Genomic DNA, 15,231 nt, shown 5'->3' with positions numbered 1-15,231 from the left:
TCGTTGTCCTAGTTACCATCTTCGAATATAATGACTTTCAAAGGGTACCAGATAAATTGGAACACATTTTACACGATCGCCCAAGATAAGAAGAGAACCAACCAAAACAGTAGTGTTCGCTTTGATGCAACAACCAACACGGGAAAGGAAACATATTATGGTTACATAGAGGACATATGGGAACTTAACTATGGAGGTGGTTTGAAGGTCCCTTTGTTTTGGTGCAAATGGGTCAATATGACACGAGCCAGGGTAACGGAAGACCCGGAGTATGGAATGACAACACTGGATCTCAACGATCTTGCGTATACAGACGAACCATTCATCCTAGCCAATGATGTGGCGTGGGTTTTTTATGTGAAAGACATGTCTACTGGGCCGAGAAAAATAAAAGATAAGGAAGCGAATGGATCATACGACGAGCCAAAGCGCCACATAGTTCTTTCAGGCAAAAGAAACATCGTGGGAGTGGATGACAAGAGAGACATGTCAGAAGTTTATGAAAAGTTTGATGAAATTGCTCAATTCACAGTGAATATTGACCTGAGCATCCAGTTAAATGATGAAGATTTTCCATGGCTATGGTGCAAAGGGACACACGCGAAGAAAAAGTTTCACACCCAAAGATCTGGGATGTGATCGGCTTCACTATCATCACTTTCTTCTGTGTCTCACACCCAGAAGGGAATCTCTGTAATAGTTAGGGTAGTTATGTGTTTTGGCATTTGAAACACGAAGAAATTTTATGTGCAAACAAATTTTAAAGTTAAGTTAAAAATAAGAAACTCTATAATGATAAAACACACTAATAATATTAAACATAAGAAAAAAGAATCACTGAAAAATCTATTTTCAAAGTTAAGTTATTCACAAACTAGTGATTCACACAAATTTTAAATAATTCAAAATTTAAACTATTCAAAATTTGAAAACTACCGGCACTAACCTAAAGCAAAAATATTCACAAAGAAACTATATATACAACAAAAAACAACTCAAAAATAAATAAAACAAAAATAAATAAAACAAAAATAAGTAAAGCAAAAAAATTTAAAGCAAAAAAATTTAAGAAAATAAAAAACCCCGCCTAATGGGCCTGAGCGGCCTGCATACGACTAGAAACACAACGTTTTGTTGGGCCAGGATGCATGCCCGCAACGGCCCAGTAGGCCCACAGGACAGCACAGAACAGGTAAGCCCAGTAGGCCTGCTTTGGAGAGGAGCTCAGGAGAGCTACCGCACTGGGGCTTATAAACCAGTGCGGACGCCCCTCGGCTAGCGAGGTGGGACTAAACTTGCCGCACGAACCTGCACCAGCACACACCTTTAGTACCGGGTCGTGGCTCCAACCGGTACTAGAGGGGGTCTTTAGTACCGGTTGGTGCCACCACCCGTTACTAAAGGGGGGGCGCTTCCCGCCGCTTGGCCTGGCCAAAACATACCTTTAGTACCGGTTGGTGGCTCCAACCGGTACTAAAGCGGTGTTGTATAAAAGAAACTGCTTCAAAAAAATTCATTTCTCATCTCTCCCACTGCTTCTTTCCCCTCTACACCGTCGCCGCCGCCCCTCGTCGCTGCCCCTGTCGCCGTCTCCTTCGTTGTCGCCGCACCGGACGTCCCCGCCCCTCGTCGCCGCCCCGTCGTTGTCGCCACCCCGGTCGTCCCCGTCGTCCTCGGCCGTCCCCGTCCCCGTCGTCGTCCCCATCGCCGCGCCCCGCCCCGTCGTTGCCGCCCCGTCCCGTCGCCCCGTCGTCGCCGCCCCATCCCATCGCCTCGCCATGTCCACACACACACACACACACACACACACACACACACACTAGTTTTTTTGTTATTAATTTTACTTATAGAAAATTTTCTGTTTTTTAGTTATAGAAATATCTATAGAAATGTTAGAAATTTTTCTGTTTTTTAGTTATAGAAATGTTAGTTATATATATATAGAAATGTTATAAAATTTTCCTGTTTTTTAGTTATAGACATTTTTATAGAAATGTTAGCAAATTTTCTGTTTTTTAGTTATAGAAATATTACAAATGTTATAGAAATGTTAGTTATATAGTTAGAAATTTTAGAAATTTTAGAATTAGTTTTAGTTAGATGGATTAGATTAATGTCAAATTGTTAGAATTTGTATATAGAATTTTAGTTATCACAATCCAATCATTTAAAAAATGTTACTTTTTGCGGGCATATAGTATTTGTTCTCGACGATATGCCCGGCCCGCATCCTCGCCTTCGACCCGTTCGCGACTACGTCATGCTTCAGAGGACCCATGTCCGGGACTGGGCTCCGCCGGGCTGGCACTGGGAGGTGCTACCTGGAGGGGTGCGCCGCTTGGTGAGGAACCCGGCCTCGGGTCCCGTCGTCGACCCTGATCTCCTTTGGTGGCGTTCGCATGGGCCACATTCGGTGCAGAGGCAGCCGTCCCCGCCGGAGGTGGTGCGTCGTCGTGTCAGGGAGGAAGACGAGCACGTCCATCGCTACATGGCTGCTATGGACGACTTCAGGTTCTCCACTACTTGGCAGGTTCTTTGGGAAGATGACGGGAGATATGATCCTGTGATGGTTCCTTCTCTTTGGGTGTCCACCGCCCGCGCTCCAGGAACCGCTAGTGGCGCCCTGGATTCTTCTGTAGTACTCGATCTTTATTAGGTACCTAGCCAGTGATGTATTCGATATATAATATTCGAGACGATGTATTCGAGATTATATCTATTATTCGAGACTATGATGTATTCGAGATTATATATTAATCAAGACGATGCATATATTATGTACTATATGATTCAATTTTTCCTTATTGATTGCATCCATGCATTGTAATTTTAATACTAAATTGTTTTATATTTCTTCTATATTTGTTAAGTAAAAGCTATGGCGGAGAATACCGGCAGAGAGAGAGAAGAGGAATTGTTTGCCATCATACGCAGCCCTGGCAGGCTAGATGATCTGAATGAAGCAGATGACGGCTCCCAATATCTGAACAATACCGGAGAGGGTGATGAAAAGATATTCGATCTCGACGACCGAGTTGATGATGTCATGAACTATGATTCTGATTATGATGACACAAACAATGTTTATGATGACAATGTCACGCCCAATATGCGACCCTATCCAAAAGGAACTCAAAGGTCCCACCAAGGATAGACCCGCATATTGAAACGCTTTTGCAAGGTGGATATCATTACATCAACATTACATAATAGATGGGGATACATACATAAGGCATACAATGCCACACGAATACAACATTACAATACATAAGAGCATCATCCGACTACGGATGAATCACAAACAGAAACTCAAACGACATCCACCCTGCTAGCCCAGGCTACCGACCTGGAACCTATCCCTGATCGAAGAAGCGGAAGAAGAACTCAACGCAAGCAAGCATCGCTCTCGCGTCATGATCATCGCATAACCTGTACCTGCAACTGTTGTTGTAGTAATCTGTGAGCCACGAGGACTCAGCAATCCCATTACCATGGGTATCAAGACTAGCAAAGCTTAATGGGAAAGCAAGGGGTAAAGTGGTGAGGCTGCAGCAGCGACTAAGTATATATGGTGGCTAACATACGCAAATAAGAGCGAGAAGAGAGCAAACGGAACGGTCGTGAAACTAGCAATGATCAAGAAGTGATCCTGAACTCCTACTTACATCAAACATAACACAGAAACCGTGTTCACTTCCCGGACTCCGCCGAGAAGAGACCATCACGGCTACACACGCGGTTGATGCGTTTTAATTCGGATCTGGTGTCAAGTTATCTACAACCGGACATTAACAAATTCCCATCTGCCTATAACCATAGGCACGGCTTTCGAAAGATTATACCCTGCAGGGGTGTCCCAACTTAGCCCATGACAAGCTCTCGCGATCAACGAAGGAATAGACCTTCTCCCAGGAAGACCCAATCAGACTCGGAATCCCGGTTTACAAGACATTTCGACAATGGTAAAACAAGACCAGCAAAGCCGCCCGATGCGCCGACAATCCTGATAGGAGCTGCACATATCTCGTTCTCAGGGCAACACCGGATGAGCAATTTGTACAACTAAAACCAGACCTCAAGTTTCCCTAAGGGGGCGCTGCAAAGGGCTCTAGTTCGGACCAACACTTAGACAAGCACTGGCCCGGGGGGGCTGTAATAAAGATGACCCTTGGGTTAATTACTCCCAAGCGAAAAGTAGGTGGTGGTGAGGCAAATGGTAAAAGTCAATGTTGGGCCTTGCTGGAGGAGTTTTATTCAAAGCAAACTGTCAAGGGGGTCCCATAAATCACCCGACCGCGTAAGGAACGCAAAATCCGGGAACATAACACCGGTATGACGGAAACTAGGGCGGCAAGAGTGGAACAAAACACTAGGCATAAGGCCGAGCCTTCCACCCTTTACCAAGTATATAGATGCATTAATAATAATATAAGAGATATTGTTATATCCCAACCAAAATCCTGTCCACCATTGAGAAATCTTCAACTTCACCTGCAACTAACAACGCTATAAGAGGGGCTGAGCAAAGCGGTAACATAGCCAAACAACGGTTTGCATAGGAAAGGTGTCAAAGGTTAGAGGTTCATGGAAACATGGGATGGCTCGACAAACAAATGATAGGTAGCGCAGCAAAGCGATAGAACGAAGCAACTAGCATAGCAATGATAGTAGTGAGATCCAGGGTAGCAGTCATCTTGCCTGAAATCCCGCAAGGAAGGAGAACGAGTCCATGAAGAAGACAAGCGGACGTAGTCGAACGAATCCTCACAACCGCAACATTACCGGAACTAAGAAGCAACACCGGAAAGAAACAAACAACATGGTAAATACACAAGCATAATCATGGCATGATGCACAATCAAGTATGATGCATGTCCGGTTTAATGAGGCATGGCATGGCAAAGTGCAACAAGCAATACTACAAGTTAAGTGGAGCTCAATATGCAACGAGTTGCATATTAACGAAACACCACATCAATTATTTAGTTCGCTCTCGGTTATGTACCCAGCAATATTAAATGTTATTAAACATGGCAAGGGGTGAAGCATATGAAAACTACCTATCTAGGCAAGTTTAAATGAGGCCGGAACAACAAAACAACAATTCCGAAAAATCCCCATATGCAAATTATGGATTCGGTACTGTTCTGCCCTAAACACAATTTTAATGTTGTTAAACAGCAAAACAAAGTGCACCATGTTAAACTAGGCATTTTTCCACCCCATTCACATATAAAGTTTGTTAAATTCGGAGCTACGGTTATTTAGTTATGAAATAAATCATTTTAGCATGGCATATTAGCAAATTTAAATAAACAGCAAGTTAAACATTTTTTAACATAGATGAAAGTGGCATATTATTAATCTACACAATTTTCTGAGCATTTTACATATATAAAACATTTTAATCCGATGCACGGTTATGACGTTATTAATGCATGAAATCTCGGGGGTTTTTCAGCAAAATTGTAAATACTCGATAATGTCTAAATTCGCAGCAGGGGGAAAAAACACAACGGGATGAATCCGGTTTGGCCCAATCGGAACAGGAGAGGGCACTGGATCTGGGGCTCACCAGGCCTCATGGGCCGGCTTGGTGGGGAGGCTGGACACGGGCTGCATCTGGCAGCGGTTGGGCTTCGACCGGAGAGGCAGGGCGCAGTCAACGCACGGCGTCGTGTGAGCAGGGGAGGCGAGGGGCGATGCAGACAGCGGTCAACTGCTGCAGCGCGACACGGCAGGATCTCTGGCGAGGCGGCCTCGGCGGGGACCGGTCGGAACGGACTGGGACGGCACACGTAGGCGAGATGGTGGGGTCGGCATGGCCCGGATCTAGCCGAAGGACAAGCTTGAGGCGGCTACGGCTGCCTGAAAACTCCATGGACACCAAGTCGGGCTCCCTGCATGAGCAGACAGAGAGAGAGAGAGATATGAGAAGGAGCAGAAGGGAGAGGAAGGAAGGGAAGGGAAGGGCGGCGCGATGGTGCTTGAGCACCAGGAGAGGGGCACAGGGAAGGAGAAGAAAGAGAGCAAGGAAGGAGGACGGCGACGGAACCTGCTGGTCGGGTGGTCGTCAGGGGAACTACTGCTCAAGTCAACGACAACGACGAGGCTGGCGGAGGCGTGGGTTGGAGTATAGGAGGAAGGGGCGGCGCGTGAAGGAGGCTAGCGGAGGAAGGGCATCTCAGGTGCACTCGGGGTCAACGACGATGAGCACCGTGGCGCTCGGCTATGGCTCTGTGGTGGCGCGTTCCAGCGATGACGACCAGAGCAGAGGAGTCGAGGCCGCGGCGGGGTCAAGCGTGGTCGAAGGCACACGGGGCTGCTGCTGCCTGAAGGAGACGGAGGTGCGGCGATGGATCGAGAGAAGAGGCCGGCTATGGTGTCCTATGGAACAGAGAGAAGAAAGGGGATTTGAGGAACCCAAGAGAGAGACAACTCGAGGTGGAGAGAAGGAAACAGGGGCATGGCCTGGTGGTCAACGGCGGCAGGGAGCTCCTCTCCCCTGATTCGGGCGCGAGCTCCTGGACAGGGGCTCGGGCAGAGGCTGGCAGCGAGGTGAGGAAGGGGAAGGTTTAGACGGTTGCTGGATCGAGCGAGGGGATTGGATTGAGGAGGAGCGGTGCTGGGTGGATCAGATCTGGGAGGACCCCGAGAGAGAAGTGAGTTGGTCTGGTGGCGGCGGAAGGAATGGGATGGATGGGACAGATCCTAGTTTTTAGGGTTAGGTTGTTTAAGTAGCTAGGTGGACTAGCTTAGGGGCAAAATGGACCCTCCGGTTAAAATCGAACGGTCAAGAAAAATATAGGTAGGGAGTCCAAATAAGAAAACGGAGATGTTTTATAGATGTTTGGGGATGATCCGGACCCATCACTGATGACCGAGCGGGTCGGGTTCGGGGCAGGTTTTAGATGCGCGCGAGGGGTCTGAGAGAGGTCGACAAAGACAAGGGGGGGTTTAAGACGGGTTAGGTGGGCTGTGCAGAGGGGGGTTGGGATGAGAAGAGAGAAGAGAAGGAAAGGCCCGGCAGCAGTTTTCGGAGACCGAAAACACCCGACGAAGGTACCGGCAACGGTACCGCTATACATTTAACGGTTGGGCTATCAGATGGACTCCGAATGCGATGAAACTTGGCAGACGGCCTGTCTACACTATAATAAGACCGCACGACAAGTTGCATCCCATTTCGAGAACATTTTTATGCCACTTATAAAATAATATTTCGGAGGTGCCGCGGGCGCGTGCGAGTGTGGCTGGACTCGGAACAGACAACGGATAGAACCGGCGGAACGCGAACGGATGCAAGTTTTATGAAAATGATGCTGATGCAATGCGAATGATGACATGACACGAGATGCATAACAAGAACAAAATGCAAAACAACAGACAAAACCCAAACACGGAGGAAAATCATATAGCATCTCCGGAAAAGGCAAGAGTTGGAGTTACGAATATGGAAAGTTGTATCCGGGGCGTTACAACACTCCACCACTACGAGAGGATCTCGTTCCGAGATCTAGGATGGCACCGGAGGGAAAAGGAAGAGGAAGACCGGTAAAACTAAGTTGCTTCTTCGACCAATGAGTGAAACCATGAACCTTGAGAGGTTGAGCAAAATGAAGAAAGAAAACAACGAAGATGAATGAGATTGCAACAATCCGTTAGAAAAGAGGAACAAGGAACATTATGAGAACCTTGAAGGTTGCAAAGACATGAATCAAAAATTTAATGGACAAGATAGAATTCGAAACCACTCCGGTTAAAACAAGATGAGAGAGGAAGAATTCGGGCAGCACTCCGGTTGAACATGGAAGGAAGATAACATGAACTTGAGAAGATGGGAAGATACTTGATGAAATCAACAACACACTGCCTCCGGAACTATTGAAAGAATGGCACAATGGGTAAGAAGGATTTCAGACAGCACTCCGGTTGAAACGAGAGGCAAAACTTGACAAGATGGAAGAACTTGAATGAGAAGACAACACTCCGGTTAAATGGATAAGCACGAAAAAAACACGATCCTCACAATTCGGGATGATGAGCGAAGAGAGCAACATCACATTGCCTCCGAAAGAAGAAATAGAAGATAGATCATTGGAATGAAAAGAACGAAGAAGAAAATGACAATTGCTGCCACAAATGAACTTGGAAAGCATCCTTGCAAAGAAGGATTGAACGGAGTTGTTGGAAAACCAACAACGAAAAGAATAAGCTTGTAGTGGGCTTATGGAAACATCGCAATACTATGAGATGACATTCTGCCACTAACGAAAAACAATTGCTTGTTTGAGATCAACGAAGAGATGAAAAACCTCTTTCACCGAGAAGGATATGGAGAAAGCTTGGATCAATGATAAGCACCACAAATAGCAACATTCCCAATGGAAGGCTTTAGGTGAAATATAACCCAAGATAACTCCAACAAAGAGATTGATGGATTTAAAATACCTCATTCTTGATAACAATATGAATCGTGAACCTTGAAGGAAATTGTCAAGAGTGACATAACACCACCACAAAAGATAAGGTAGAAAGAATTGCACTTCAGAATGCAAGATGAAGAATACTTGAACTCCTCAAAACAAAACATGTGTTGAGCACCATGTTTATTTTAGAGTAAAGCTTGGCGGATCATAACTTCGAGAGAAATCTTGAAGAACAATTGAAGAATGAAAGGAATCCTTGATGAACCACCATGTAGATCTTCCATGAAGAACTCCGGTAATGAAAGGATGCTAGAAAGAAAGAGAAGTTGGAAACGCAAGGTGAAGCCTTGCAATAATTTAGATGGAGCTTTGCGATGATATAACCAAGAGAACTTTTAACTCCGGAAAGAAAAGAATTGAATCACCTCGAGGAAATAAGAATAAGATTTATTGTATGCTTATCCTTCATCAAATTAAATTGATGACAAGCAACGGATTTGGCATACTACTTATTCTCGTAGATAGGATTAAGAGAGATATAGCATAAACTTCAGAAGGTATTGATGGAACCACCGATGGGATTAAAAGGAACAAATGAATTGATATGATAACAAAGGAAGAGAAATCCTGAACGAACCACCGTAAAAATAGGAAAAGAGAGTAGCAAGGGCACAATTCACCGGGAAGAATTAGAAAACGAATGAAGATACTTGAGGGGATTTAGATACAAGAGAACGAAGAGATCACGAGCTTATTAGAGAATACTTAACGATGCACCGGTAAGATTTGGAGAATGATGGCTACACGTTGCGAATGAAGAATTATGACATGATGGCCTTCGGAGGAAAGAAATGGAAACAACTCATGAAATGCTCCGGATGGTAAGAAAATAAATCTCACAACCAAAACAATTATGAGGATAGCATGAAGCTAGAACCATGAATCTTCAAGAGAATGGACCAAGATTTAGAGGAAACACTTCTTTGGTCTTCACATGTTGAGAATGATGACGAGAACCACCAAAATTACTGAGATACTCCGGGAGAATGGAAAAGAGGAAGGGTTGAACCAAGGATGAAAAGAATTTGAAAGATCTTGGAGAAAGATATTTGACTGATGATATTTCATTCTTACGTCAAACTTTCAAATGAATTTGAGAATCACTCCTGATAATTCGAAGAGTCAGGTAAGATCCTGGGAAAAGACCTGTGGGTTAGGGCCCACTCAAAAGAAAACACCGTTGAACGATTTTAAAGAGAGATTTCACCGATTGAATTAAATGACTTGAATGAGAGAAAACTTGAAGTAACTCGAACGGATTAAGAAAGGAAACATGATTCTTCTGAGATATCTTGAGCACTCCGGACAAGAATAGAGAGAGGTGAACAATTAAGAGGTGCACCGACGTGGAAAAAGCATGTGACACGGGGAAAAGAATATGATCAACACTGAAAGCTTGAAATGGATCCACCGGAGAAGAAAAAGAACGAAGGATGATGAACTTGAAGCTCGTGAGCATCTTCACGAGGGATCACCGGATCAAAACATTGATTGAAAAGAGTGAAGAGACTTCACATGAATAAATGGATACTTGATTAAGAAATCTGAGTCCTTGAAGAAAAAGGGTGGGAGGGCGGGGAAAAACAAAGACAACTTGGGATGAACGAAACAAACACCATTGAGAAAACTTAGAATTGATCTTGCAGATGTTGAAAATGACCGGATCCACTTGAAGAGAAGCACGCCGGTTGGAAAAGAATTAACATGACAACCTCGATGATCAAGAAGGATAAATATTCACATAGCAATATGAGAACACCGCTTGAAAGGTATGGATTCAACATTTGACATCGAAGCAACTCGAAAACCACAAATAAAACAAAACAAAGGATTTGGCTTGCAGAATAAGCTGGAACAAACATATGATAGAGATTTCGTCCGAAGTTTTCATGGTGGGGCCCACACGGGCTCGAGTGTACAGCACCATCATGTACAAGGCAGTGCACATGACATACGAAGTGTCCCCGAACCAGCATAGCCAAGGGTTCTTTAAGACACAACGAGACCACTATAAAAACGACCGTGGAAAGGCGGACCACTAGACGTCAAACCCCAATCTCATATCATGCATCTGTCGAAAAGATATTCTAGGAGCTACTTGAATTCTCACCTATAAAACTCCCAAAACTTTCTGGTTATGCAATCTGGTGTTGGGGATACAGGGGAAGCAATATATCTCACCCAAACTAACAATACCTACATCCAAGATGTATCCATCCGTCAACACATAACCAAGAAACCTTCGGAAATCGTGTACCTCAACCTTCGAAAAGCATCCGTTATACGAGTTATGGCAATACTCTCGAGCTCGCCCCAGTACTGGGTTATCGGGGTTATCTCACCAACAACTACATAAAAGAGATTTTCGATGTCGGCAAAACTCAGGTATTCCAGAACTGCAACGATAAAATTGTGACGACAACACCTCAGAGCTCAACTCCCCGGGTCAAAGCCACATAATAGACAGGAGGCACCAAGAACAATGTTCTCGTCACAAAACCATCGAAACGATTCCAAGATACCCGCGTGATCCTAAAAAAAATTAGTGAAATTTGAGGAGAGGAAAGAAAAAACATCTACGTCAGGAGACCTCACCAGAGCGACGAAGGGACTGAGGAGTAAAAAGAATCCTACTCTCCGATATATATAATCCTAAGACTCAAAATATTTTTCTTCTAGACTCAACAACGGCCAACAATCAAGGGGGCTCCTATGGTCGGTCGAGGCTCTGATACCAACTTGTCACGCCCAATATGCGACCCTATCCAAAAAGAACTCGACGGTCCCACCAAGGATAGACCCGCATATTGAAACGCTTTTGCAAGGTGGATATCATTACATCAACATTACATAATAGATGGGGATACATACATAAGGCATACAATGCCACACGAATACAACATTACAATACATAAGAGCATCATCCGACTACGGATGAATCACAAACAGAAACTCAAACGACATCCACCCTGCTAGCCCAGGCTGCCGACCTGGAACCTATCCCCTGATCGAAGAAGCAGAAGAAGAACTCAACGCAAGCAAGCATCGCTCTCGCGTCATGATCATCGCATAACCTGTACCTGCAACTGTTGTTGTAGTAATCTGTGAGCCACGAGGACTCAGCAATCCCATTACCATGGGTATCAAGACTAGCAAAGCTTAATGGGAAAGGAAGGGGTAAAGTGGTGAGGCTGCAGCAGCGACTAAGCATATATGGTGGCTAACATACGCAAATAAGAGCAAGAAGAGAGCAAACGGAACGGTCGTAAAACTAGCAATGATCAAGAAGTGATGCTGAACTCCTACTTACGTCAAACATAACACAGAAACCGTGTTCACTTCCCGGACTCCGCCGAGAAGAGACCATCACGGCTACACACGCGGTTGATGCGTTTTAATTCGGATCTGGTGTCAAGTTATCTACAACCGGACATTAACAAATTCCCATCTGCCTATAACCGCAGGCACGGCTTTCGAAAGATTATACCCTGCAGGAGTGTCCCAACTTAGCCCATGACAAGCTCTCACTATCAACGAAGGAATAGACCTTCTCCCAGGAAGACCCGATCAGACTCGGAATCCCGGTTTACAAGACATTTCGACAATGGTAAAACAAGACCAGCAAAGCCGCCCGATGCGCTGACAATCCCGATAGGAGCTGCACATATCTCGTTCTCAGGGCAACACCGGATGAGCAATCCGTACAACTAAAACCAGACCTCAAGTTTCCCTGAGGGGGCGCTGCAAAGGGCTCTAGTTCGGACCAACACTTAGACAAGCACTGGCCCGGGGGGCTGTAATAAAGATGACCCTTGGGTTAATTACTCCCAAGGGAAAAGTAGGTGGTGGTGAGGCAAATGGTAAAAGTCAATGTTGGGCCTTGCTGGAGGAGTTTTATTCAAAGCGAACTGTCAAGGGGGTCCCATAAATCACCTGACCGCGTAAGGAACGGAAAATCCAGGAACATAACACCGGTATGACGGAAACTAGGGCGGCAAGAGTGGAACAAAACACCAGGCATAAGGCCGAGCCTTCCACCCTTTACCAAGTATATAGATGCATTAATAATAATATAAGAGATATTGTCATATCCCAACCAAAATCCTATCCACCATGGAGAAATCTTCAACTTCACCTGCAACTAACAACGCTATAAGAGGGGCTGAGCAAAGCGGTAACATAGACAAACAACGGTTTGCATAGGAAAGGTGTCAAAGGTTAGAGGTTCATGGCAACATGGGATGGCTCGACAAACAGATGATAGGTAGCGCAGCAAAGCGATAGAACGAAGCAACTAGCATAGCAATGATAGTAGTGAGATCCAGGGTAGCGGTCATCTTGCCTGAAATCCCACAAGGAAGGAGAACGAGTCCATGAAGAAGACAAGCGGACGTAGTCGAACGAATCCTCACAATCGCAACATTACCAGAACTAAGAAGCAACACCGGAAAGAAAGAAACAACATGGTAAATACACAAGCATAATCATGGCATGATGCACAATCAAGTATGATGCATGTCCGGTTTAATGAGGCATGGCATGGCAAAGTGCAACAAGCAATACTACAAGTTAAGTGGAGCTCAATATGCAACAAGTTGCATATTGACGAAACACCACATCAATTATTTAGTTCGCTCTCGGTTATGTACCCAGCAATATTAAATGTTATTAAACATGGCAAGGGGTAAAGCATATGAAAACTACCTATCTAGGCAAGTTTAAATGAGGCCGGAACAATAAAACAACAATTCCGAAAAATCCCCATATGCAAATTATGGATTCGGTACTTTTCTGCCCTAAACACAATTTTAATGTTGTTAAACAGCAAAACAAAGTGCACCATATTAAACTAGGCATCTTTCCACCCCATTTACATATAAAGTTTGTTAAATTCGGAGCTACAGTTATTTAGTTATGAAATAAATCATTTTAGCATGGCATATTAGCAAATTTAAATAAACAGCAAGTTAAACATTTTTAACATAGATGAAAGTGGCATATTATTAATCTACACAATTTTTTGAGCATTTTACATATATAAAACATTTTAATCCGATGCACGGTTATGACGTTATTAATGCATGAAATCTCGGGGGTTTTTCTGCAAAACTGTAAATACTGGATAATGTCTAAATTCGCAGCAGGGGAAAAAAACACAACGGGCTGAATCCGGTTTGTCCCAATCGGAACAGGAGAGGGCACTGGATCTGGGGCTCACCGGGCCTCATGGGCCGGCTTGGTGGGGAGGCTGGACGCGGGCTGCATCTGGCAGCGGTTGGGCTTCGACCGGAGAGGCAGGGCGCAGTCAACGCACGGCGTCGTGCGAGCAGGGGAGGCGAGGGGCGATGCAGATAGCGGTCAACTGCTGCAGCGCGACACGGCAGGATCTCCGGCGAGGCAGCCTCGGCGGGGACCGGTCGGAACGGACTGGGACGGCAGACGTAGGCGAGATGGTGGGGTCGGCATGGCCCGGATCTGGCCGAAGGACAAGCTTGAGGCGGCTACGGCTGCCTGAAAACTCCATGGACACCAAGTCGGGCTCCCTGCACGAGCAGACAGAGAGAGAGAGATATGAGAAGGAGCAGAAGGGAGAGGAAGGAAGGGAAGGGAAGGGCGGCACGGTGGTGCTTGAGCACCAGGCGAGGGGCACGGGGAAGGAGAAGAAAGAGAGCAGGGAAGGAGGACGGCAACGGAACCTGCTGGTCGGGTGGTCGTCAGGGGAACTACTGCTCAAGTCAACGACAACGACGAGGCCGGCGGAGGCGTGGGTTGGAGTAGAGGAGGAAGGGGCGGCGCGTGAAGGAGGCTAGCGGAGGAAGGGCATCTCAGGTGCACTCGGGGTCAACGACGATGAGCACCGTGGGGCTCGGCTGTGGCTCTGTGGTGGCGCGTTCCGGCGATGACGACCGGAGCAGAGGAGTCGAGGCCACGGCGGGGTCAAGCGTGGTCGAAGGCGCACGGGGCTGCTGCTGCCTGAAGGAGACGAAGGTGCGGCGATGGATCGAGAGAAGAGGCCGGCTATGGTGTCCTGTGGAACAGAGAGAGGAAAGGGGATTTGAGGAACCCAAGAGAGAGACAACTCGAGGTGGAGAGAAGGAAACAGGGGCACGGCCTGGTGGTCAACGGCGGCAGGGAGCTCCTCTCCCCTGATTCGGGCGCGAGCTCCTGGACAGGGGCTCGGGCAGAGGCTGGCAGCGAGGTGAGGAAGGGGAAGGTTTAGACGGCTGCTGGATCGAGCAAGGGGATTGGCTCGAGGAGGAGCGGTGCTAGGTGGATCAGATCTGGGAGGATCCCGAGAGAGAAGTGAGTTGGTCAGGTGGCGGCGGAAGGAATGGGATGGATGGGACAGATCCTAGTTTTTAGGGTTAGGTTGTTTAAGTAGCTAGGTGGACTAGCTTAGGGGCAAAATGGACCCTCCGATTAAAATCGAACGGTCAAGAAAAATATAGGTAGGGAGTCCAAATAAGAAAACGGAGATGTTTTATAGATGTTTGGGGATGATCCGGACCCATCGGTGATGACCGAGCGGGTCGGGTTCGGGGCAGGTTTCGGACGCGCGTGAGGGGTCTGAGAGAGGTCGACGAAGACAAGGGGGGTTTAAGACGGGTTAGGTGGGCTGTGCGGAGGGGGGTTGGGCTGAGAAGAGAGAAGAGAAGGAAAGGCCCGGCAGCAGTTTTCGGAGACCGAAAACACCCGACGAAGGTACCGGCAATGGTACCGCTATACATTTAACGGTTGGGCT

The sequence above is a fragment of the Triticum aestivum genome, chromosome 5B (assembly GCF_018294505.1).
Source record: "Triticum aestivum cultivar Chinese Spring chromosome 5B, IWGSC CS RefSeq v2.1, whole genome shotgun sequence".
Taxonomy (NCBI): Eukaryota; Viridiplantae; Streptophyta; class Magnoliopsida; order Poales; family Poaceae; genus Triticum; species Triticum aestivum.
This window is presented reverse-complemented; position numbering follows the sequence as displayed.